The sequence below is a fragment of the Zingiber officinale genome, chromosome 1B, assembly GCF_018446385.1.
Source record: "Zingiber officinale cultivar Zhangliang chromosome 1B, Zo_v1.1, whole genome shotgun sequence".
NCBI lineage: Eukaryota > Viridiplantae > Streptophyta > Magnoliopsida > Zingiberales > Zingiberaceae > Zingiber > Zingiber officinale.
The window spans coordinates 41,932,606-41,957,410 of record NC_055986.1 but is presented as its reverse complement, the minus strand read 5'-3'; the positions used below and the strand labels follow the sequence as shown (position 1 = coordinate 41,957,410).

The 24,805-nt window shown below is 38.9% G+C and overlaps 1 pseudogene; it reads right to left on the bottom strand.

Annotated features, from left to right (window-relative positions):
- Positions 1-6,552: 6,552 nt before the first annotated feature.
- Positions 6,553-10,763, bottom strand: LOC122055665 (annotated as a pseudogene).
- Between the last annotated feature and the right edge of the window lie 14,042 nt (positions 10,764-24,805).

Here is a 24,805-nt window from a genome sequence, read left to right as displayed (position 1 = left end):
TCTATCTTTTGTGGGTCCACGGATATACCACTGCTAGAAACCATATGTCCCAGAAAACCCACAGAAGATAACCAGAATGCACATTTGCTGAATTTTGCATAGAGACGTTCTCGCTGGAGCGTCTCCAATACTATACGAAGATGTCGCCCATGCTCTTCTTCGGATCGAGAATATATCAAAATGTCATCGATGAACACAATCACGAACTGATCCAAGAACTCAAGGAATACCCTATTCATCAGATCCATGAAGACTGCTGGAGCATTGGTAAGCCCAAATGACATTACCAAGAACTCATAGTGTCCATATCGAGTACGGAAGGCTGTCTTCTGTATATCTGAATTTCTCACACTGAGCTGATGATAGCCAGAGCGCAGATCAATCTTAGAATACACACAAGTATTCTTGAGCTGATCAAACAGATCCTCTATACGTGGCAGTGGATATTTATTCTTAATAGTCACTGCATTCAGCTGACGATAGTCGATGCATAATCTCATCGAACCGTCCTTCTTCTTCACAAATAGTACGGGAGCTCCCCACGGAGACACACTAGGACGGATAAACCCTCTATCCAGCAGCTCCTGTAACTGTACTTTTAGCTCCTCCAACTCCTTTGGTGCCATGCGATACGGAGCCTTGGACACCGGTGCTGTCCCCGGGATCAACTCAATCGTGAACTCCACTTGCCTTTTCGGGGGCAAGCCGGGTAATTCTTCTGGAAATACGTCAGGGTACTCCCGAACTATAGGAATGTCAGAAAGCTGTGGGGTATGATCCTGATCAGTCTTAATCATAGATAACAAATACCCCTGACATCCTTGAGACAATAATCTCTGAGCTTGCATCGCTGAGATGACAGAAATCCCCTCATCCTTGGTACCCATGAACACCCAGAAAGCTGCGAGTTGCTTCTTTTCTTAGAACTTCTGTTCTGATGCTCTAGAGCTTCTGCTCTTACCTGCTATCAGAGCTTTGCTGAGCTCCTCACTGCTGAAGCTTCGCGTGAGCTTCTCGACTGGATTCTCGTTAGCTGCTGCTGGTGTGAGGTTGCTGCTTCATCACTCCAGTCAACAACAAAGGCAAGCAAGTGTTTCATATTGTCTTTTGCTTTCTTGTATCTGTTGTACTCTTTTCTTGTTGTTACAAGTATTGTGGCGAGGTTTCTCCACCCACAAGGAGTAGTTATTAGCCGGTTCTCCGGGGACTTATCCACCGACGGATTGGTAGGCTTCGTCCACCTTACGGACATGCCGAGGAGTAGGAGTATCATCTCCGAACCTCGTTACATCGACGCGTTGAGGTTTGATCTTCTTGTTTTCGTTTCTTGTGTTTATTTCCGCTGCGCTAACCTAATTCGTAGGAAGAAACGAGAATTTGGGGTCGGCTATTCACACCCCCCTCTCTAGCCGCGATCATCGATCCTAACAAGTGGTATCAGAGCAAGGTTGCTCTTTGTCGGATTAACACCCGGGGGAGCACAAGCTAGAGAATGGATCGACTCGGAGAAGACATCACGTTTCCACCATTCTACGAGTGCTGCGACTTCGCGTATTGGAAGGTAAGAATGAGGTATTTTCTTATGACTAATCTTGAAAATTGGAGTTGTGTTCAATTAGGTTTCAAGTCTCCGATGGACAAGAAAGGAGAAACCCTAGAGAAGAAGGAGTGGACCAAGGAGCAAATCCACCAATCAACCATCAATGATGAGGTAACGAAAATCATTGAATTTTCTTTACCTAATGATATATTGTGTAAGATAGGTGGTTACAACAATGCCAAGGAATTGTGGAACAATTTGGCCAAGCTCCATGAAGAAAGCTCCATTTCAAGTCATGAAGAGGAGTCAAGTGAGCTAAGTAGCTCACACCATGGGGATGTGGATTTAGAAGTTGAGGGCCACTCAACATCTAAAGAAGAAGAGGAGGAGATTTCTTCTTCAAGTTTGGAGCAAGAAGAAGAAGTTTCTACCTCCGGAAGGGATGAAGGAGAGAGCGTTCATCCATCCTCAAACCTAGGTAACTCAAGCCATTTAATTTCTAGCAAATTACACATAATGTGCTTTGAGTGTAGGGAGTATGGACATTACAAGAGTAAGTGTCCAAGGAGGATTAGGAAGACTCCACCGGCACCAAAAGTCAAGGAAGCCGGAGTCCTGATACGCAAAGGCAAGGAGCACGTGGTGTGCTTTCAATGCAAGCGAAGGGGACATTATCGGAGCCAATGTCCAAGGGGGAGGCAACCTCACAAGGACAAGAGATCGAGCACATGTATAGGGGGAGCTAGGGCAAACCCCAAGGTAATCTCTAAGGCACATTCTTGCAATTCTAGTAGGATGCATGCTAGTAGCCTTATTGCTATTGTCAAGAATGATAAGCATGTTAATTCTAGGAACCAATATATGTGTTTAGGTGCCAAAGATGTTAGTCTAGATAAGGATAACACTAGGAAAGCCAACCCTAGGATTAACTCATCTAAGGTTAAGGGAAACCTAGATAGAAATCCCAAATCATCTAGACATATGCCTAGGAATACCTCAAAGAAAAATGAAAAATTAAAAATTGAGGTATTAGAGAAGGAGAATCAAGTCTTGAGGTCAAGACTTGATACTTTGGAAAATGCTCTTAAGAACTTGGAGAAGTCATCTCTAGGGTTTAAGGGTCAAAAACCAATGTCCAAGGACAAGAAAGGTTTGGGTCACAAACCTAAGTCCCAAATGGTCAAGCCCACTTATCACAATGTTCCATTCGATTATGGAACAAAATCTAGGGCTAGGAAGATCATCACCAAGGTCACAAGGGGAGTCACCCCTAGAGTTGATCTTGATGAGTCCCAAATGACCAAGGCTTTAAAGCCTAAGAGGGTCATTAGGAGGATTGCTAGGGAAGTCATTCCTAGTGAATATTTAGTGAACCCAATGAGCTCCAATAGGTATTGGGTTCCTAGGAGCGTGATTTCATCACACTAGATGAGTTAGGGTGTGCCAACCTTACTTGAATAGGTAGTTAACCTAATCATGGCAAAAGGTGTCACTTTAGGATTTTTCAAGGTATAATCAAGCCTTGAAAATGAAATTAAGAATTATTCCTAAGGTGATTAGGATGTGCCAATCTCATTTGAGGAGTTTTCTAGGATCAATCTAATTGGCACATGGTGATCCAAAAATCTTTAGTATATGATTTTAGGTCTATTACACTTAGGAATATAGAACCTATGGCAAAATGATCAAAATTATCAAAAATGGTAACTAAGGCTAGAATTAGGTATTTTCTATACCTTTATGTGCTATTCGCCATATATTGTTTGCCATATGCCATGTCATGACATCATATTTAGTTTATGATCATTTAAAATGTCATGATAATGCTCAGGTTATCTATATGTCATGCTTTATTTAAGTTTCATACTTTATGCCATGACATCATGATATTGGCACATGCTTCTATTTATGACATCATTTTATGCCATGTCATCATCTCTTGCATTAATAATCAATGAAAGTGATTTAAGGATAAAAACACAATTTGATATTGAGATCAAATTGGTGTTTAAAAAATGCATGAGAACTTAGCCTAAGATAACCTAAACCCATATCTCACATCAAAATTGACTTGGATGTGTTTGATACACTTTAGATGTGTGTGAGATATTAGGATCATGAGTTAGGATCAAGGTACATAGTTCTTGTACCTAGATGAGCCTAATTCAAGAGATTGGAGGATCATAGGGAAAACTTGTGTACAAGTCATATACATATAGTCCTAAGATTATGGTCCTAAATTAAAAGGTTTAAAATCATTTTGAAATTGGTTTGAAAAACCTTGATGAAGCTTTTTTAGTGATAGCATTCATCATTGAGCAAATTGATACAAAGATGAGTTAACTTTGAACTATTTCAAAGACTTTTGAACTTTGTATCAAGATTTGAAAATGGAAATTATTTTTATAGAAAACTATTTTTCCTTGATAGTATATGGTATGAGGAATGTATCCTCAAAATTTCATAATTTTTCAAATTTTCTGGAATTTGTTGTGAGTTTCTGAATTTCGGGAGAGAAGAAATCAGAAACCGCCTGATCTGAACTTGGATCGGTCACTGGACCGATCCAGGGAAGGCTGGATCGGTCTGGGGACCGATCCAGAGGGGTCCTGATCGGTCCGGTGACCGATCAGGCGCGCTGAATTTGCTGAATTTCGACTGTGGTCTGAAATTTCAGCTGTGGGAGTTGAGTTTCGGGTTTCTAAAGGTTTGAAACTCTCCAAGACATTGTTGGTGCAATGGTCAAGGGGGAGTTGACCTTTAGGGGGAGTCTTAACTAATTGTCAAGGGGGAGTTTTTACTCCTTAAGACTATTGAGGATTAGTGATATGGGATTGTCACTAAGTTGAGTGTTGAGTTTAGTATCAAGGGGGAAATTAAGGGTTTCAATGAAAGGTATGAGACTTTCATTAGGAAGAAACTCTTGACCTTGATTCCCTCTTTTTGATGTGTGTCAAAAAGGGGGAGAGATGTCCCAAGGGGGAGAGTGTAGGTTTTGGAAGAATGTTCAAGGAAGAACATTGGAAAACCTAAGTTAGGTTATCGGGTTAACCTAACTTGATTTTGGATTTTGTCAAACATCAAAAAGGGGGAGATTGTTGGTGCAACCTTAGGTCAAGGTTGACCTGGTTGACCTGACTCGAGTTGTCCTGACTCGAGTTGTGTTTTGATGTTTGACGATGTTTGACGAGAAGAGAGTTGTATTCTTGATGTTTGACAAGAATAGGTGTTAGGGAGATTGTAGGTGCAACCTTAGGTCAAGGTTGACCTAGTTGACCTGATTCAGGAAAAGTCCAAGCAGGTAGCTTGGCACGCGGAAAGTCCAAGTATGGAGACTTGGCACGGGGAAAGTCCTGGTAAGTGAAGCCAGGCAGTTTGGAAGTCCTGGTGAGTGAAGCCAGGCAGATTGGAAATCCTGGTGAGTGAAGTCAGGTGAAAACCCTAGTGAGTGTAGCTAGGTGAAAGTCCTGGTGAGTGAAGCCAGGCAAGGGAAAGTCCTGGTAAGTGAAGCCAGGCAGTTTGGAAGTCCTGGTGAGTGAAGCCAGGCAGATTGGAAATCCTGGTGAGTGAAGCCAGGTGAAAACCCTAGTGAGTGAATCTAGGTGAAAGTCCCGGGACAAGGGAAAATCCAGATGGATCAAGGGTGATCAGACATCTGGTGTTGGGAAGTCCAAGTAGATCAAGGGAGTGATCGGATACTTGGCACGAAGAGGAAAGTCCAAGTGGGTCAAAGGATTTGACCGGACACCTGGTGGGGAGTCTTAGCAGGTCAAGGGAGTGACCGGATGCTAAGCATGATGTACCAATAGGTCAAGGTTGACCGGATATTGGTTTGAAAGGTTTGAGACTTGGTTTGAGCAAAAACCAAGCTCTGGATCGGTCTGCAGACCGATCCAGTGATACGTTTGTGTATCTGATCGGTCTGGTGATCGATCAGATAACAAACAGAAGGTTGTTGGTCCCCGGGACCGATCAGCATGGAGCCTGATCGGTCCCCGGGACCGATCGGGGACAGGTGGGATCGGTCCGGGGACCGATCAGATTCCACACAGAGAGTTGGACAACTCTCTGTGAAGCCTTCTGATCGGTATGGGGACCGATCAGCACAGGGCCTGATCGGTCTGGATCTAGCCGTTGTGAGTGACAACGGCTAGGTTCTGCGTCTTCTGTCTTCGTTGCAGGTTCTTCGCAGGTATAAATCTAGGTGAAGGGCTGCTGCTGCGAGTTGCTTCTTTTCTTAGAACTTCTGTTCTGGTGCTCTAGAGCTTCTGCTCTTACCTGCTATCAGAGCTTTGCTGAGCTCCTCGCTGCTGAAGCTTCGCGTGAGCTTCTCGACTGGATTCTCGTCAGCTGCTGCTGGTGTGAGGTTGCTGCTTCATCACTCCAGTCAACAAGAAAGGCAAGCAAGTGTTTCATATTGTCTTTTGCTTTCTTGTATCTGTTGTACTCCTTTCTTGTTGTTACAAGTATTGTGGCGAGGTTTCTCCACCCACAAGGAGTAGTTATTAGCCGGTTCTACGGGGACTCATCCACCGACGGATTGGTAGGCTTCGTCCACCTTACGGACACGCCGAGGAGTAGGAGTATCATCTCCGAACCTCGTTACATCGACGCGTTGAGGTTTGATCTTCTTGTTTTCGTTTCTTGTGTTTATTTCCGCTGCGCTCACCTAATTCGTAGGAAGAAACGAGAATTTGGGGTCGGCTATTCACACTCCCCCTCTCTAGCCGCGATCATCGATCCTAACACTTATATGTAAAATGGAAGATATTGTATTATTGCCATTGCTGGAAGTGAATCCTTGTAGTCAACTCTAAAATTTTCAATTATATCTTTCATATATCGCATGATATAAAAACCACATTACTCCGCATCCGGTTGTTGAGGAGCCTATGTTAGAAAAGAAATATTGGAATAACTCCTTCGAGGATAGTGAAACAGTTGCTAATCAAAAGGACATACCTTGACAACTACCCATGTTGGTTGTTTTTTCCCTTTCCTTCCCGCCTCCACATTATACATTTTCAAGGCCCTTCATACATATAATCAGTGGGAATTATATTGCCACATCAAAATACATCCATGTTTCAACAAAGGTAAGAAAAGAAGCCAAAAAATTTACATGTTGACAGCATATTTCCAATACTATCACCTATTTCCTGGCATCTATTAATTTCTGCCCCCTTGATTTTCCTCAAAGGACTGTGTAGGAATCCCATGACCAGCATGAGGAGACAAAGACATGTTCTGCATATGATCCTTAAACAGTCTACAATCAATCCTGATTGGAGAATAAAAGAAGGAAAACATATAAAACACAGTTTACGTTTTAAAGAATTCATAAATGGTGATGTCTTAAAGTTTGATTGGTGCATCAGCAAGTTGGATAAAATGTTTTAAAGTCTACAAACAGATAAGCTAGAAACCTGGTCTAATCACTGTAGGATCAATAAATTAGAAGCAGCTTGACATCTACATTTGGCAAAGTCAAGAAGGCAATAACCACTGAAAAAAGAGATTAAATTAATTGAGAATCTTAACTTGTAAACAACCACATAGGACCACACTATATTGTAGGAGAGAGACTCACCTGCTGCCATAATATTTTTCCTTAATGGAGTCCATGCTGTAGTACGTTCAGAGGGGAAGCCCTTCATAGCAAGAAAAAGACATGAAGGATTAATAGGTTGCCCTGTTTTTAGTATAGCTTTCTTCAAACAAAATGAAAGCGTAATAGCACACTAGCTCCAAATTGGAAAAGAAAAAGAAATATTTGTTTACACGGAGCCCATGAGAGCACTAGGCTCTATTGGGATCTAATGCAGTTGAGCGAATAGAACATAGCCAAAAAATATGCAGTGAAATGATAGAATTTTCTGAGTGAAGCTAGCCTAATTTAGGAACTGACAGTGACCAAATAAATGATTTTGATGCAGAAAAGAAAGACAATATGCCAAAACATGTATTAGTGAAAGATTAATGTTGCTGACCAGAAAAAAGAAGTCTTTAGATAAAGTCCCGGAAGGATTCATATAAATAATTGTTGCTTAAAGGAGGAATCTTCTGGTAACCACAAGAGAGATTATAGCACAAGATTTGTTTCACTCTGCAAAATCACTGTGATTAGCCACACAAATACAGTCGAAATCTAGAGAAAGCATCAGCTCGAACAACAACAAACCCTGAGCTTACATTGGACACCTCCAGAAGAGAAGAAATAGATCGAGAGGTGGGAACTTGTGGTCGACACGAAAATGAGAGATCGAGAGGTGGACACCTCCAGAAGAGAAGAAATCAAACCCTATTCACCGACAGCAGCGAACAACACAATGTGCTCTCCTTCTTCCTCGTCGGCTGCTGCCTCCGCCGTCGCCGCCGTTGCTAGCGTTGGGCAATATCAAAGTCAGTCAAATTTGTGAAAATAGTTCTTCACTTGAAAAATGGTAAATCTATATAGTTAGCGTCACATAACACAGGGGCAGTATACAAGTACTACCAATCTACCATTAAGTATAAAAACTGTAATATGAAATCCAAATCAACTGAACTGGTTAAGAATGTTAGAAATACAAGCTTAACCTTTTTTATCCCAATCAAATTAAGCCTATCATCATTGCCAATTGCAAGGATAGCCTCCACAACCATGTTTACAAAAAACTCCTTCTCACCAGCAATTAACTTTGAAGAAAGTGTAGTAGCTGCACATTTAGCCAGCAAGGATTTCTTCTCTTCAAGACTTTTTCCCTCTATGCTTACGGCAAGATCTTTAATTTTGTTGATGGCCTAGAAAATATGACATGTGATCTTTTTCTCTCTTTTTATGACAAGTGATTTTCAGCAGTTTCTAAAATACATTTTTAGTATGATAGGAAAGGTGATCTTTAATTTTGTTGATGGCCTAGAAATATCTCAAACATTTCTTGTATGAACAATTAGTTTTCTACACACTGCAGACTATTACAAAGAGCACTGTGATATATAATGCAAGTAAATATTCAGCATCTTCATGTTAATCCCTAAAATTTTTACCTACTTTTTCAAAATGCCTTGCAAAAATTTAAGATGATCAAAAGGCCCTTAGAGTTTGAAAATTCTTAAGTCTCTGATCATTTTACACTTCAACCACAAACTACCAAGTCATCATTTTGTTGTTATTTAACAGATTCATTGGTGAAAGAGTAAAATAACAAGACTTCTCATATCCTAGGGTATTTTGAAAATCCTAGAATTATAGCAAGCATTTTTAAAAAGCAATCAAACCTCGATGGTAAAATGAAATTTCCCTTAACATATATAGGGACTTACTGAATCTTTGAACAACCAGATCATTAGCAATGAACCTATAGGTTTAGTAACCTTGCACAAATATTTCAGAAAGGATTGAATAATGATGTCACAACAGTAATGTTTAATGGTAAGAAGATAATAAAAGCATATATATATATATATATACAAAAAAGCAGAAATCTCCTATAACTCACATTTCTTAAATGAACCAGCAAAACAAGTTAGTCTAGATTTCGTATCAGCCTCAGCCAAATGATTTGGTTTATCTTTAGCAATCATCCTAGCATCCCACACGCATATCATACCATCCGAGGATGCAGAAGCAATCAGATTTGATTCATTAGAAGTCTCGGACTTGCTTCTATTTTTCAAAACAACAAGTCCTTTCACCCGAGTTGAATGTGCATTTTCAAAGCTATATGCGATTTCCCCATTTCTCATATCCCCAGAGCACTGAGACAGCGGTCCTCTCCACTAGTAAACAGCACTCCATTCTGATATCATGTGGCATAAGAAAAAACTCATGGGCTATACTAATATGGAACATATCAAAACTTAATCTTAACATGTAAAAGACATTACACCAGTTTCCTCAAATTGAAGAACTATGCGTACTAGAAAATATATTGCAGTGCAAGAACTAATGAATCAGCTTTTATATGGGTGTTATACTTATTAGCATCCTATTATCGAAGACCACATAATATGCTAATCTAGAGAACATTCACCAGAGCAATAATACATCAACCAGAAGTTCAACAAGCCTTCTAAGATTCGTCTTGCAACTTAGTAATCCATCAAAATTTCAAATCGCTAGTACTGTCTTGCAATCAGCAAGCTGCAAAATTTGGTTAACCACATCGAAATACAAGCACATATTTTAAACAAGCCCACTTCCTGTTCAAGTGAAAATTCACTGGTGTGTTCAAAAATAGCTAATAGGGAAATTGAACCAAATTGCAGTAATTCTGAACTATCAGTAGGGAAACTGAAAAGAGAAGATTGATTTCTGATGTACTAACACTTGCTCTTGTTCGATAAATTTCAAAGGAGATATGCCTAAATATAACTCTAGCAAAGGACATGGAAAAGATTCCCCGACAAATATCCTAAAAAGAGGTGAAAATCTTGATCATTAGTATATCTAACTAAATAGTAGCAAAAGGGCGCCATTAAAGAAACAGTAAGGGTACCTCGGCAGGAGCGATGCAAAGTACCCTCTTCTGCCCGTTCAATTCACGGATCATCTTCGCGTCCTCTGAATCATGCACTGTAATCCTTTCCTCTGACACCGTGAAGAACCTTCCCCCGTATCCACAACCATATCTCACGATCGAGGCCACACGGTCGAGCTGACACGAGAAGCTCTTTCGTCCTCTCACCAGATTGATCAACGCGAGGAAAAATTCCCTACCGACCGTGATTGCAGCGCAGCCAGATGGGTGGACAGAGAGATCCATTACGCCATTTTAGTAGATGGGAATGATCTTTAGGTGAAAGAGAGGATCAGTGTTGAAGATGCACACGGTGCCATCGTCGGAGGCGGAGAGGAGGTTGCGGGGTAGGCCGACAAGGAAGGAGGGAGAGAGGAAAGAGGGCAGCGGTGAGGTTCCTGCAAACTTAGAATTTAGAAATAAAAGGCATGATTTGATCGTCTTCATCGGATCGGTGGAACTTAGTATCACCTTTCCCCCTAGTCGTCTTCATCTTGCCTCCCTCCGCCGCTACTACTCTGAAACCCTAGAAAACAAGACCAACTCGTCACCTCTCCTTTCTCGAAATGCGAAGAAAGGTTCCTCTTCTTACCCAAAGGGAGGAGGTGGAGGAGATGCGTCGTGAGTCAATCCTGATCGGGAGAGGAAGAGGCGTCAATCTAACAAGGGGAAGAGGAAGATGAAACTGAGAGAGATGGTTGGACGGCCTGTGGCGAGGAGGACGGCGCGATATAGGTTTAGGTTTGGAGGGAAGAGTGAAGTGTTGCAAATTTTGGATAAGTATGGGTAGGAAAAATAAATTATTTTATTTTATCATAGACACCGGGTTTTAAAAATCGCTGTTAAAATCGGTGTCTATTAACGAAAAAAAGACGCTCATAGACATCGGCTTAAAAAATCGATGTCTATGAGAGAAAATCTGCTCTTATAGACACCGGTTTTTGGAAAAATCGGTGTAAAATACTCAAAGACATCGGTTTTTGCTTAAAACTGCTATTGTTCCACCGATGTCTATGAGGGTTTTTCTTGTAGTGAAGATTTCGCCGTCTCCAATGAACAATACACGTTATACAACGTGTTGTCCAAGGCGTTGAGAATATAGTTGCGGCATAGGAAATCTCCGTATGACCACGCATCGCAAGTAGCCTTACTACCTTCCGTAGCGGCTGACGGGTTTTCCTACAAAAACCGTACAAGGTTTAGCGTCGTTAGATAAAACAACACTTTCTGCTGTCATCTTTTGAAGTCGGCTCCGCTGAATTTCTCCGGCTTTTCTCTGTGTGGAATTGATGTTGGCGGAATGACGGTCGGAACGTCGTTGGAAGTAGCCATATCAGTTTGCAGAATATTGTTTACGACTGTTGTTCCCGGTATCTCCCGGAGTGCGCAAACTGATATTGATCGTCGAGGCTAGTGTTCAACACCATCTCTGTAAATGATATTGCTCCGCTACGGTGCTAACGGATAGCAGCAATTCATTCCCAAGATACAATGATGAACGTCTCAGAATCGTAGCACTCCGAATTCCGAGACCAGCGAACCTTCTCGTAGGCTTTTTGGACTCTTTAATGCACAAGATGAGATGAATGCTCAAGAGAGAGTAGAATAGATGAATTCGCCACATAGGCATTGCCATGTCAGATACGAGCCTGATACGTCACCCGTGTGTCACGTAGGTACTGCAATGTCGTCGTCGTACGTGCGAAGTGCAAAGTGAGCCTACAAAGCGCCCATTGCGCACGTGCGCACGTGGCGGGTGGCGGGCTCACAGGTGCGAGCACCTGCTCGCCCCTGAGAAGAGAGCACCTGGTCTTTTTTTCTGAGTTAACTCCATTAACACAGCATCATTAATAAGCAAAGAATGCATATCGAAAATTTCCGATGTGGGACTATTCTCCCATGCATTTCCTTATATATATCATTAATGGATAATTAATGTTTATTTGGGCCAACTTTAAACAATTAATTTCTCATTTACCTTTAATCGGTTTTGAGAAAATTAATAATCTAAATTTATCTACTCGAAACGTAGATTTCAATTTTGAAGTCAATTACGACTTTTATCTATTGATGGCATTCTGATTTTTCCACAAAACTGTATTGGTCCATTAAGGCCCCAATATCCAACAGAAGCCATTAGACAATGCTCCAAGAAGCAAATGCACACAATGAACAATATTAACCAAAAATCCACTTCCTGCTATGGATTATATAGCACAAATTAGCCTAAGCCATTTGCTTGCCCTCAGTCACTCCTACCAAAACTACCCTAACAGCTCAAATATAAACTTTTCTTGGTAGTACTTGCTGGAAATGTGAATAGAATAAAGAGTTGGAGACGAAAAGATTCTATTGTGCATGACTTTAGTCCCACATTAGAAGTCTCTTGGCTTTATTGTTGGTTAAATTATGATACATGCATTGATATTGTAAACATATGCATGGGGAGAGACTCTCTCACGCGTGAGCGCACAGGGGAGGGTGCAAATCCAGGACCTGGATTGTACTGAACCAAAGTTGACTCGTGTGCGAGCACGACTTGCGCATGTCAAATATCGGACTAGTTGAGGCAAAATTTGCCCAAAAGAATGAAAAAATATATTGCCACTTGAATATCTTTTTGTTACATGCTCAAGAGTGTAACGGAAGCATTAATGTGAAATTAATGGTGATTCCGTAACGACATTAAACCCAGCATTAAATAATCATAATTTGATCATTTATTGCAGGTAAGGTGAGAACTCCTATATAAGAAGTCTGAATCTTGAGCAAAGAGTGGAGTGGAAGATAAGCGAAAGAGAAAGCGAGAGGAAGAGCAAGGAGTGAACCTCTGTTCACCCGTATTCTCCCACAAAACTCTCTCAGTTGTGCATCCGCTCGGCTGAACTACTCGTGATAGCACTCAGGTGCATTCTCAGTTCGCCACGAACAACCAGTGCTTGGTTGTGTTCGTGGTTTTGCCGTTGTATCATGGGAAATAGATGACCCGAGAGAATCTCGAAGCACAGCCGGAGGTGAGGCGAATCTGTTTCAAGGAAACTATGTTGAGCGCTGGCCTCAACATCTTACTTGGTGAATTCTCTTTTCGGCTCGGTGATCGACTCCCGATTTTGCTACACACCGCATCGACTTCGCGACTCGGACCACTGGAAGCTTGGCAGAACCAGCCCCGCTGACAGCCTGAGATTATCAGCTCGGGTCATCTCGACAGATAAGTTAGAATTAATTTTATGTAATTTCAATTCAGTTAATTCCCCAATATCTCCGACAACAGATTGCCCAACAGTACTTAGATCTAATAGTTAGGTATATGAAGTATTCATTTCAATTTGGAAGAAAAATTCTTCAAATTCATATTCTTTGTGGTTATCAAAGCACGTAGAGCAAAAACAAACATCATGCTTACATAAGAAGTTCCACCCTTTCCATCAAGCTTCCCAAGGAGAATCCAGGTTTCCAGATGGGCTCGGCGCCCTAAGGCTTGCATTCCCCAGAGCGTGTAAAATTTCTGGAATAGCTACTACACCAAAAGGAATGGAAGCTGCTGCAACATAGCAAATATTAAGGTGGCGTTTGGTTCTCTCTTAGGAATTGGAATATGAATGAGTATCATAGTATTGTGGAATGTGAATGAGTATGACCTTGGGTATCATTCTTAAAACTAATGTTTGCTTAGTTGAATATTTTCAATTGAAATGAACCTAAATTTCCTTTTTTACCTTTAGAGGAAAATTAGAGAAAAAATTAGATGGGAGAGAAAGTTGAATGTGAGAGAAGAGAGAATGATGAGAGAGAAAGTATGATGAGAGAGAAAGTGTGATGGGAAAAAATGAAGAGAGGGAAAGTGTGATGAGAGAAAATGAGGAGAGAGAGCATGATAAGAGAGATTGAGAAAAGAAAAAGTACGACGAGAAAGAAAATGTGCTGAGAGAGAAAGAGTAATGAGAAAAAAATGAAGAGAGAGAAAGTATAATGAGAGAAAATGAGAGATTGAGGAGAGAGAAAGTATGATGAGAGAGAATGTGTGATGGGGAAAAAATGAAGAGAGAGAAAGTATGATGAGAGAAAATGAGGAGAGAAAATGTGATGGAAGAGAATGAAGAGAGAGAAAGTGTGATGAGAGAAAATGAGGAGAGAGAATGTGATGGAAGAGAATAAAGAGAGAGAAAGTGTGATGAGACAAAATGTGGAGAGAGAGTATGGTAAAAGAGATTGAGGAGAGAGAAAGTATGATAAGCAAAATGAGGAAAGAATGCAGAGAGAGAAAATGAGGAGAGAGAATAAAGAGAGAAATGGTAGAAAATATGTGATGAGAGAGAATGAGGAGAGAGAAAGTATATTGAGAGAGAAAGTGTGATGATAAAATGAGGAGAGAGAAAGTATGATGAGAGAGAACAAGGAGAGAGAGAGAGTGAAATGGGAAAAAATTGAACAAATATACTAAGGGTATTTTCGTCCAAAACTTAATTCTTATTCTCATTCCATCAAAACTCAAGGGAGAGGGTGAGTTTCATCCATACCCAAATTTTTGGGTTTTATTCCAAAATCTTGATTATATTCCCATCAACCAAATACAAGGTTTGGGAATGAATCCATTCTCTCATTCCCAAACCCCTAAACCAAACGCCACCTAAGAAATCATCTACGACATAAGATTGTCCCACATCCGGGCAGCAACCATTGCTCATATCACATCGGAAGTCGATCTTACCCACGACTAGAGATGGAGAAAGGTATTAGGACTTAGGAGAGTGATAGAGCCAGCCATGGCGGATACCATCTCGTGGTCCTCTTCATAGGAAGAAACATAACAAAGAGGAAGAAAAGGACTTTTGGAGGATTCCTCTGCTGTGTCGGTGATCTCGACAGCGATGGTGATGGGGAGGCGTTCGAAGGGAGAGGCGGGGCAATTCGATCCGGCCGGTGTACACTACAAAATTTTTTTTTGCAAACTTTGAGATTTCAACCTCCAGATTTGTTAATTACGATTTATTCCAAAAACTTTGTAAATCTATTTTGTTTGCGTCACTTAACCCACCAAAACACATTTTATCATGTTAAATATATTTTAATCAAATAACATTAAGTTGGGAAGGTAAAATGATAGGGATAAGGACGATGGTTGAGGCACCTGCGTCTCGATTAATTCAGTAGCTTAAGCGAATTAGATTTTGATGTTAGGATTTAAATTTTGAGTTATAATGTTTAGCCTAAAAAGATTTAAAATTAAATAAAATTTAGATGTTCATGAGGTACATATTTAAGATGCCTAATAGTATTTTTTTTAAAAAAAAATTATTTATTTTTTTAGCTCTAAGTTAAGCCAATAAGATTTTATCTTTAGGGTTTAGGTATTGGATTATAGTGTTCAAGCTAAAAGAAATTTAAAACTTAAAAACTTTAGATGCTCAAGGGATATCCAACAATTTACCAAAAGACATATAGATTTCATAATCAACCAAAATATGATCTATACTTTGTTAATTACCAAATCATTCACTTATTTCTCTACTATTCCTGTTTTACCTTTAGAGTCATACCTGTAGGATCGGTGGAGTAGATAAAGGGGAGGGGGTGAATATCGATTCATCTTTAATGCTTGTTTTTTCATTCATTCTATCAGAGTTGGTTAGTGGCAGTGGAAATATAACAATAAAGACACAATAAAAAACACTGGTGGTTTACTTGGTTCCCAACCGCCCAAGGTCAGTACGCCCAAAGCTTAATAACGAGAGGCACTCATCCATTACTCTTTCTCCTTTTTGGAAACCTTCTGGAGGTGGAGAAACTGCTTACAATTTATTTTACAGCCACAAATAATATAAAGACTTAGCACATATATAAAACAAACCAAACAAAAAGGATGATGACTGATCCAGAAGTTCTGAGTGCAGCGCACTGCTCTTGGAGCTTCCCCGATCACAGAGTTTCACTACGTAGCTTTCTGAGCATAGAGACGGTAGTAGTATGAAGAGTCAATATCTTGAATGTAGAGCATTCGTCTCCTTTTATAGAGTTGGATCATATCCTTATCTAGATCAACTCTTATCTAGATAAAGTCATATCTAGATGAAGCAATATATGGAGCAAGCCTTATCTAGACGAAGTAATATCTGGATCAAGCCTTATTTGGATCAAATATTATCTCTATTTACATCATTTGACTTATCCTTATCCTCATCCAAATCAAAAAGATGAACCAAATCTTTTGTCACATCATTTCCCATGTTAACATTTCATAACGTATCAATTTGGCTTATCCTTATCCTCATCTAAACCACTGGTTCGGTTTACTGAATCAATTTGGGTCTGATTTGACTCGAGTAAAGTTTGATTCTTCCATTTGCATTTGTCTGCTCTCTGTTTTGCTTCCAGCTCTAGGTTCCTGCAAAATAACCATACAAAACACAAAGAAACAACCTAGCCTATTTCTCTAAGTCTACTTGATCTACTAGGCTTAACTTTTGCCTTAAAGATCCCTCTTGCAAGTCTACCACCTAAGGGACAATCCTTTATGATCAAGCTATACTTTTATAAGTCTACCTGACCTACTAGGCTTCATACTTGGAGTTCACTCCTCTAAGACTTCCCATTACCTAGGGTTACCTCCCCTTAGGATTTTCAATTGCCTAACTTCACTCATTAGGATTTTCACTGTCTAACTTCACACACTAGGGCTTGGTTTCAATCACGAGGACTTCCATCACCTAGCTTCACTTACTAAGGTCTGACTTCACCCACCAGAACTTCCACCACTTAGCTTCAGTCACTAGGACTTCCCCTTGCCTAATTAACCTTTAGTTAGGACTAGTCACTTAGTAAACTTCTCACCTGTCTAACCTCAAGTTAGGACTTATCCTTGCTAGTCATTTAATTCTGACTAGACTTCTCTCTTCCAAACATCAAGCCCTGTTTGGATTAACCCTTAGTCAAACTGACCAGACTTAGGTACATTATCAAACATCAAAACCCTGGAGGCTGATTGCACCAACAATACCTATGTTCGATGAGGCTTGAAGCGAATAATAAAAAATGACCCTTTTGTTACAGTAAATAACTGTAAAGTTCAATTTGCAAATAACAAATACACTAAATACATAAATAAACTAAAAATAATATATTACATTAATAAAAAGTTATCAAATATTTGAAATAATTACATACACACTGCTCATCTAGTTATTTTAAAAGTAAAAATATTTATTAAATATGCATAATATAATTATCGGACTATTTCTTTCTCAATTGACGATATTGCTAGCCCATTTAGTCATTACTGTGACATTGTTGATCAAAGATAATTCTTGATTAACTTTAATTTTAAGAAACTTCTTTCTGTCAATGCAACTATTACTAGTATGGTTAACAAAATCTTATAGACAATATAAGTATTTAGGAATAAACCATTCAGTTTTCTCAGACATTGTAGCATGTCAATTGTTCTTTTTCCATTTGTTAAATAGCATCTCATGACCATCAACTTTGAACACAACTCATCACCATTAATGTTTGAACGCCCATCATGACTCAAAAATTATTGAAGCTCCATACAAAACTTCATCAGGCTAGTTAAAGGCTCATCCTTTAACTTCTCCAAATTCAATAAAAATCCAAAAATCTCTTGATATTGTTTAAATTGTTCACATTGAACTTGAAGAGAAGATTGAGCTTGATCAATTATAAATAGAAAATATTCAACTCTAAAAGACTCTTCACCTGATCTTGTCACATTATCATTACCACTTTCATTAAATTATTTCTTTCTTTCTTTGAATGATGCATTTTTCTTGAATTTAGGTATACTCCCCATTTCACTTGCCATTTGTATAGTTTCATTCATGGAACTAGCAAACCCCTCTTTTCTAAACTCATCTGGAAATTTATCAAATCTTTGTAAGAGCTTGATCGCAATATCAATATCCATATGTTCAGATTGAATAAATTTACTCAAAAGTATTTATTGCTTATAACATGTTATACCAGATTATCATTCCAAGCCAGAACCCAAAACTCTCAAGATCATATAATACTAAGGTCTCAGCATCACTCTTTGTTTTAGAATCTTCAGCAACTTATGCTGAGTGAAGTAAAACATCTCTTATATGTATAATTTACTCTTTTATGACTTTCACATTTTCAATATGACTTTCCCAACGGGTATATTACAATGGCTTAACGGTCAAACTAGGCACCTCTAATCCTTAAAAATTTTCCATCTCTTTGTAGAGGAAGAAAATAATGTGTAGATGCGTTGCACCATTCCAAAGAAGGACTTGGCTTTAGGACAACATTCCACCATATCAACTAAGGTCAAATTAAGACTATGACAACATCATGGTATGTAAAAAGCTCTAGGATTTATTTCAAGCAATCTTTTTTGTATATCTTTGTGTCTTTCACTTATGTTAGACCCGTTGGTGTACCCCTATTCTCTTATGTCATCAATGTCAAGCCCAACTCTAGTTAACGTATTTAGAAGTTCACTTGATAACCCAAGACCTAATGTGGCATCCACCTTTAAAAACTCAACCCAATATTCTTCTACTTTTGGTGTGTTTGTCAAATCATCCAAGCATTATAGCACTAGAGACATTTTTTCTTGATGACTCGCAATTAGAGAACAACCAAGTATTATAGAAACTCAGCAACCATTTCTATCATTTGAAAAAAATGCCCATAGTTCTCCACATAAAATTTCTCATCATCCCCTCAAAAGGCCAAAGTATTTTTCATGTTGGATCGCGGCGACCGGCTAGAAGGGGGGTTGAATAGCCTGTAAACAAAAAAGAAAAACCTTTCTCGAACTTTCTTAAACTAACACTTGCATAAATTAAGAAAGCAATAAATTAACACGGAAAAGATGAGGCACACAGAGATTTACTTGGTTACAACCAGGGAGGTTGTTAATCCAAGGAAGATGTCGCACTAGAATATCTTCTTCAGGTGGAGAAGCCTCTTACAATAATGAACGCGCAAAAAGAAAGAAGCTAAACTCTAAAAGAAGCACACAAGTGTTGGAATTACAATTTCTAAGTTGATTGAAAGCTTCTGGACCAAGGCTTTATTTATAACCATAGTCGGGGCGGCCCGAAGGGGTTCCGAGCGCCCTGGCGGGATAAAACTTTATCCCACAACGTTCAGATCACGATTGACGCGATTTGGTCAAAAAGTCAACTCCAGGTGCCCGGAAGGGTTCCGAGCGCCCCGGTTGGGAAAGTCAACCTTGTTGACTTTTTTCAATCGAGGTCTTCTACTCCGGCTCCGTTCACCTCAGTCCGAGTCTTCCGCTCGCTTGGGTGATCTCTGCCATTCGGAATAGGGCTCACCCGAACCCAACTTCCGGTCTTCTCGAGCAGGCTTCCGCTACGGCTTCTCATCCCTCGGAATCACCGCGTGCTTCCTTTTCGTCCACCAGCGTACTCATCCGCAGTCTTCATCCCTTGGTCGCACCCCGTGCCGACCTTCTCGCTAGCTGCGTCTCTTGCTCCTCGAGCAGTCTTCCGCTCCGGCTTCTCGTCCCTCGGAACCACCGCACGCTTCCTTCTCGTCTGCCGATGTACTCTTCTGTAGCGTATCGTCCCTCGGACGCACCGCGTGCCGTCCTTCTCGCTAGCTGCGTCTTCCGCTCGACTACCTGTGCTCCTAAGCTCCTTCACACTTAGACACAAGATTAAAAACACACATGACCTAACTTAACTTGTTGATCGCACCAAAATAACCTTGGGGTTCCAACAATCTCCCCTTTTTTGATGTGAGCAACCCAAGTTAAGCTAGGGAAAAAATAGACATGAAAATAAACTAACTAAATTTACAATTAAGTGAAAAAAGATAGAAAAATTAGTCTACCTCCCCCTAGACTTATACTTTCCTTCTCCCCCTTTGATCACATAAAAAATGGGGTTCCGAGAAAAATCTAAGGGTTAAAAAAAAATTTCTAACTTTCTTAAAAAAATTCTAAGTTGAATAAATTCTAAGTTAGAGAATTTGCAATAATTTTCAGGAAAAAAAAAGTATTCTAAGTTAAACAATTTCTAAGTAAAGCTTTTTAGGTAAGAAAATTTTCTAAGGAAAAACTCTAAGTATATAAAAAATTTCTAAGTAAAGCTTTAAGTAATTGAATTTAAAAAAATTCTGACTTAAGAAATTTTGCAAAAATTTTGAAAAGTTTTCTAAGTAAAGATTTTAAGCATAAATTTCAAAAAAAACTTTTAACTTATATTAAAAAGTTTTACGCAAAAAAAAAAAATCCTAAGAAAACTTTTTTTTAAAAAATGTTAAAAAACCTTTTTAAAGTATTATTAAATTTTAATCTTAATGTTTTATCAGAAAGTTAATTAAACATTTTATTTCAATATTTTATCTTCTAGGTCGTGGCGAGGCACTAGGCCTTCTTGATTATTGGAGGAACAACCACTTCCTTAGACAAAGTGTCATAGAGAAATTTTAATGTCTAATTTTCTCGCTGAAAGCCCTAAATCCGATTAAAAATTTAAGTTAAACAAGACTTAGGAACCCAATATAGGTTCCGACCTACTGGATTGACTAGGAATTTCTTAGAGATATTTTTCTTTGAAATATTTCTAATCTGTCTCTTATGATATCGAAAATATCAATTTAAATTGTTGTATTTTTTAAAATATGTTTTATTTGAACATGCATGATTTTTTAGACTAACTATTTGTATTTTCAAATTATTATTTTCTTATTTTAATTTTTCATTTTCTAATTTTGATTTGTCTAAATCTTCTAGAGGGCAAGATTTAGCTAGTATTACTTTTAAATTTTTTTTTTCTAATTTGCATCAATCTTTTGTTAATAATTTAACGAAATTAAAGAGTTTATCGGGAGGAAGAGATTGTACCTGACTTACCTTGTCGATCTCGTTGTCCGTGTCTCCCCCTGAACTGCTGCTATCTTCCGACATGGATCCCACTTCATCGATGCTCTCGATGCTCATTTTGGAAGAGCTTGACTCGCAGTCGTCGTCTTGATGACTTGCCATTAGTGCAAGTCCGGAGAAAGCTTTGACTTCCGATTCAGACGACGTATCGTCCCACGTCGCTTTTAATGCTTTGCATTTTTGAACAGGCTTCTTACCTTTATCTTTGTCCTTGTTCTTTAGCTTGGGGTAGTTGTCCTTGACGTGCCCTTCTTCGTCGCAGTGGTAGCAGCGGATGATTCTTTTCTTTCTATTCTGCGAATGATTAGTAGTTCTAGATTTACATAATTTCTTAAATAGTCTTACCATCATTACCATTTCCTCGTCGTCGAGAGAAGACTCCGACTCAAGTTCGTCTCTCGATGCTTTGAGGGCGACGTTATTCTTGGGCTCCTTCATACTTACACATCTTGATTCGTGCACTTCAAATGTAGAAAAGAATTCTTCTAATGTAATTTTTTCTAAGTCTTTTTAAATATAAAAGACATCTACTAGTGACTCCCATTTTGAATTTCTAGCAAAGGAGTTTAGTGCGTACCTTAGTGAATCTCGGTTACTTACTGTCTCTCCGAGATTCGAAAATCCGGTGATGATTTCCTTTATCCTTGAGTGCAGATGCGCAACTGTCTCGTCTTCCCCAAGTCACAGGTTGGTGAGCTGGTTGCGGAGTAAATCCCATTTTGTGAGCTTTTCTTCGGACGTTCCTTTGTGCAGTTCAAGGAACTTCTCCTAAAGTTCCTTCGCGGAGTAATAGTTGTCGATCCGGTTGACTTCTTGTTGCAGAAGAACGGTTAGTAGATGGTACTCAGCTTTGCCGTTTGCCACGCAGTCGACCTGCTCCTTTTTCGTCCAGTGGTATTTCTCCTTACCTTCCGGTGCTGTAAAACCGAATTCCATAATTAACAATAAAACAAAATCAGTTTTAAAGAATACCTGCATTCGCTTTTTCGAGCTAGCGAATTCCCCTTTGAACTTCGGCGGATAGATGCTTGGTCCGACCATTATATCGTTGTTTCGTTCGGCGGTTAGTCTTCCTGAAGCACCTTTGCTCTGATACCACTTGTTGGATTGCGGCGACCGGTTCCACTGTACAAAATTTTTTTGTACAAGTGTCGAACCTTTCCTTAAATAACCTATTGTGTTCTTTAGAAGTTAAATTAGGAATCGCAGACGGAACTTAACATCATTGATTCCAAATTTAGCTTATCTGTTCTTAATAGTTTAGATTTGAATCGTAAGCGGAACTTAACACTATTGATTCAAATCTACCTATGTTATTAATTCCATTAAATATTAATTTCCAAAATTGGCTTCCAGGACTGCATGACGAGGCACATGGCCTTCTTGGATATGGGAGCAACCACCACCACCTAGACAAAGCCTTTTAAGGAAAGCTAATATTTAATTTCCTTAAATAACTCTAGGTTAACCAAAAAGAACAATCGAATCACAAATTTGAAAAAGAAGAAAACACAAACTCGAAAAACTAATTCGAAAAACTAGATCTAATGCCTCTTGTGTTTGGAATTCTTACAAAAAGAAATAACTAGCATGATGCGGAAAACAATTGCTAATTATACCTTCTCTTTGTATACTAATGAGCTCGAGATCTTCTGCCGTATTTCTCGCCTCACCTTGGACGTCATGTGGGCGACGATCCTCCAAGATGAACACCACCCAAAAGCTTTCTTCCTCTTCCTCTAAAATCCGGCCACCACCACCACCAAGGAGAAGAGAGCAAAGGGAAAGGGAGAAGAGAGAGGGCCGACCACACCAAGAGAGACTCCTCCAAGAGAATAAGAATTGTATCTCATGAATCCTCCTCACCCCTTCTTTTATAGTACTTGCCCAAGGCAAATAAGGGAAGAATTTTTACAAAAATTAAAATCTTCCTCTAGTTTTTCCTTTTCTCTTTTTATTTTCCTTTTCTTTCTTCTTGATTGAATCAATCACCAAATCAATTAGATGATGATTTTTTTTTATAATTTGGCCGGCCCCTTGCTTGGGCTCCAAGCAAGGTGGTCGGCCACCACATCAAGGATAAGGAAATATATTTTTTTAAAAAAAAATTACAAGAAGAAATCCTCTTATAAAATTTACATGCTCTCTTTCCTAAAGTAGGAGGTAAAAAAGGAAAGTTCTAAAAATTAAAACCATGTTTTAAAATTTAAAACTTCTCTTATAAAATTTTCTTTTTTAACATGGTGATAGAAAATTTAAATTTTAAAACTTATCTTCCTTTTTTTCTTAAACCATGAGGATGGTTAAAAAAGAAAAGTTGTTAAAATCTTTTAAACTTAAATTTTCTTTTAAAACATGCGACCTAATTCAAATAAGGAAAGTTTTTGAAACTAAAATCTCTCTTTTAAAACTTATAGTTTTCTACAAAGAGAAGATTTTAAAAATTCAAAGCACCCCTCCTTGTTTGAATTATTATGGTCGACCCTTACATGCTTGGTCACCAAGCAAAGGGTCGGCCCCTACATAAGAGGATGTGGCCGGCCCTTGCTTGGTCACCAAGCATTGGACCGACCTCCTTCTTAGACACCAAGATGTGTTTATATTTGGATGGACTTGAGGCTATAATGAGGCTACGACAGGGACCTAGAGGAGAAATTGGTTTTGGCCTTCTGATGAGCTTGAGTATCCCGTGTTCGTCCCGAACACACAACTCAAGTTCATCGATAATAACTCATTCCACTAGAGAGTTATTATCGCAGTACCACACCAATCCCAAATTACATTATGGGCTCCTTCTTATCATGAGTGTGTTAGTCTCCCTGTGTTTAAGATAACGAATATTCACTAATTAAGTAAGTTACTGACAACTCACTTAATAAATATCTAGCTCCAAGATTAGTACCACTCAACTTCATTGTCATGTTGGACTAAGTCCACCTGCAGGGTTTAACATGACAATCCTTATGAGCTCCTCTTGGGGACATTCTCAACCTAGATAACTAGGACACAGATTCCTTCTATAATCAACAACACACACTATAAGTAATATCATTTCCCAACTTATCGGACATATTGATTTATCGAGCTAAACCTCACCCTTTGATAAATAAAAAAAAATAAATATTAAATATATGTGCTTGTTATTATATTAGGATTAAGAGCACACACTTCCATAATAACTAAGGTCTAGTTCTTTTATTAAGTTAGTACAAAAAGAACTTACCTAAAATGGTCATACTCAATACACTTAGAATGTACCAGATCAAAAAAATAAATATTAAATATATGTGCTTGTTATTATATTAGGATTAAGAGCACACACTTCCATAATAACTAAGGTCTAGTTCTTTTATTAAGTCAGTACAAAAAGAACTTACCTAAAATGGTCATACTCAATACACTTAGAATGTACCAGTGTAATTTATTAATCAAGATAAACTAATACTTAATTACACTACGACTATTCCGATGGTTTGTTCCTTTCCATCTTAGTCGTGAGCAACTGTTTATAATTTATAAAGAACCGACAACATGATCTTCTGTGTGTGACACCACACACCATGTTGTCTACTATATAAATTAATTGAACAAATTACATTTAACAAATAAATGTAGATATTGACCACTGTGATTCTTTATTTCTAAATAAATATTTATACAAAACCTAGGCTTTTAGTATACACTCTAGCAATCTCCCACTTATACTAAAAGACTATACTGCCATAAATGCTGCCATACATCTGATTCCCAACCCTTCAACATGCCCATCAAAAGCTCTTACCTTAAGGACCTTAGTGAAAGGATCTACAGGTCATCACCTGATGCAATCTAGGCCGCAACAACTTCTCCTCGTTTATACAATTT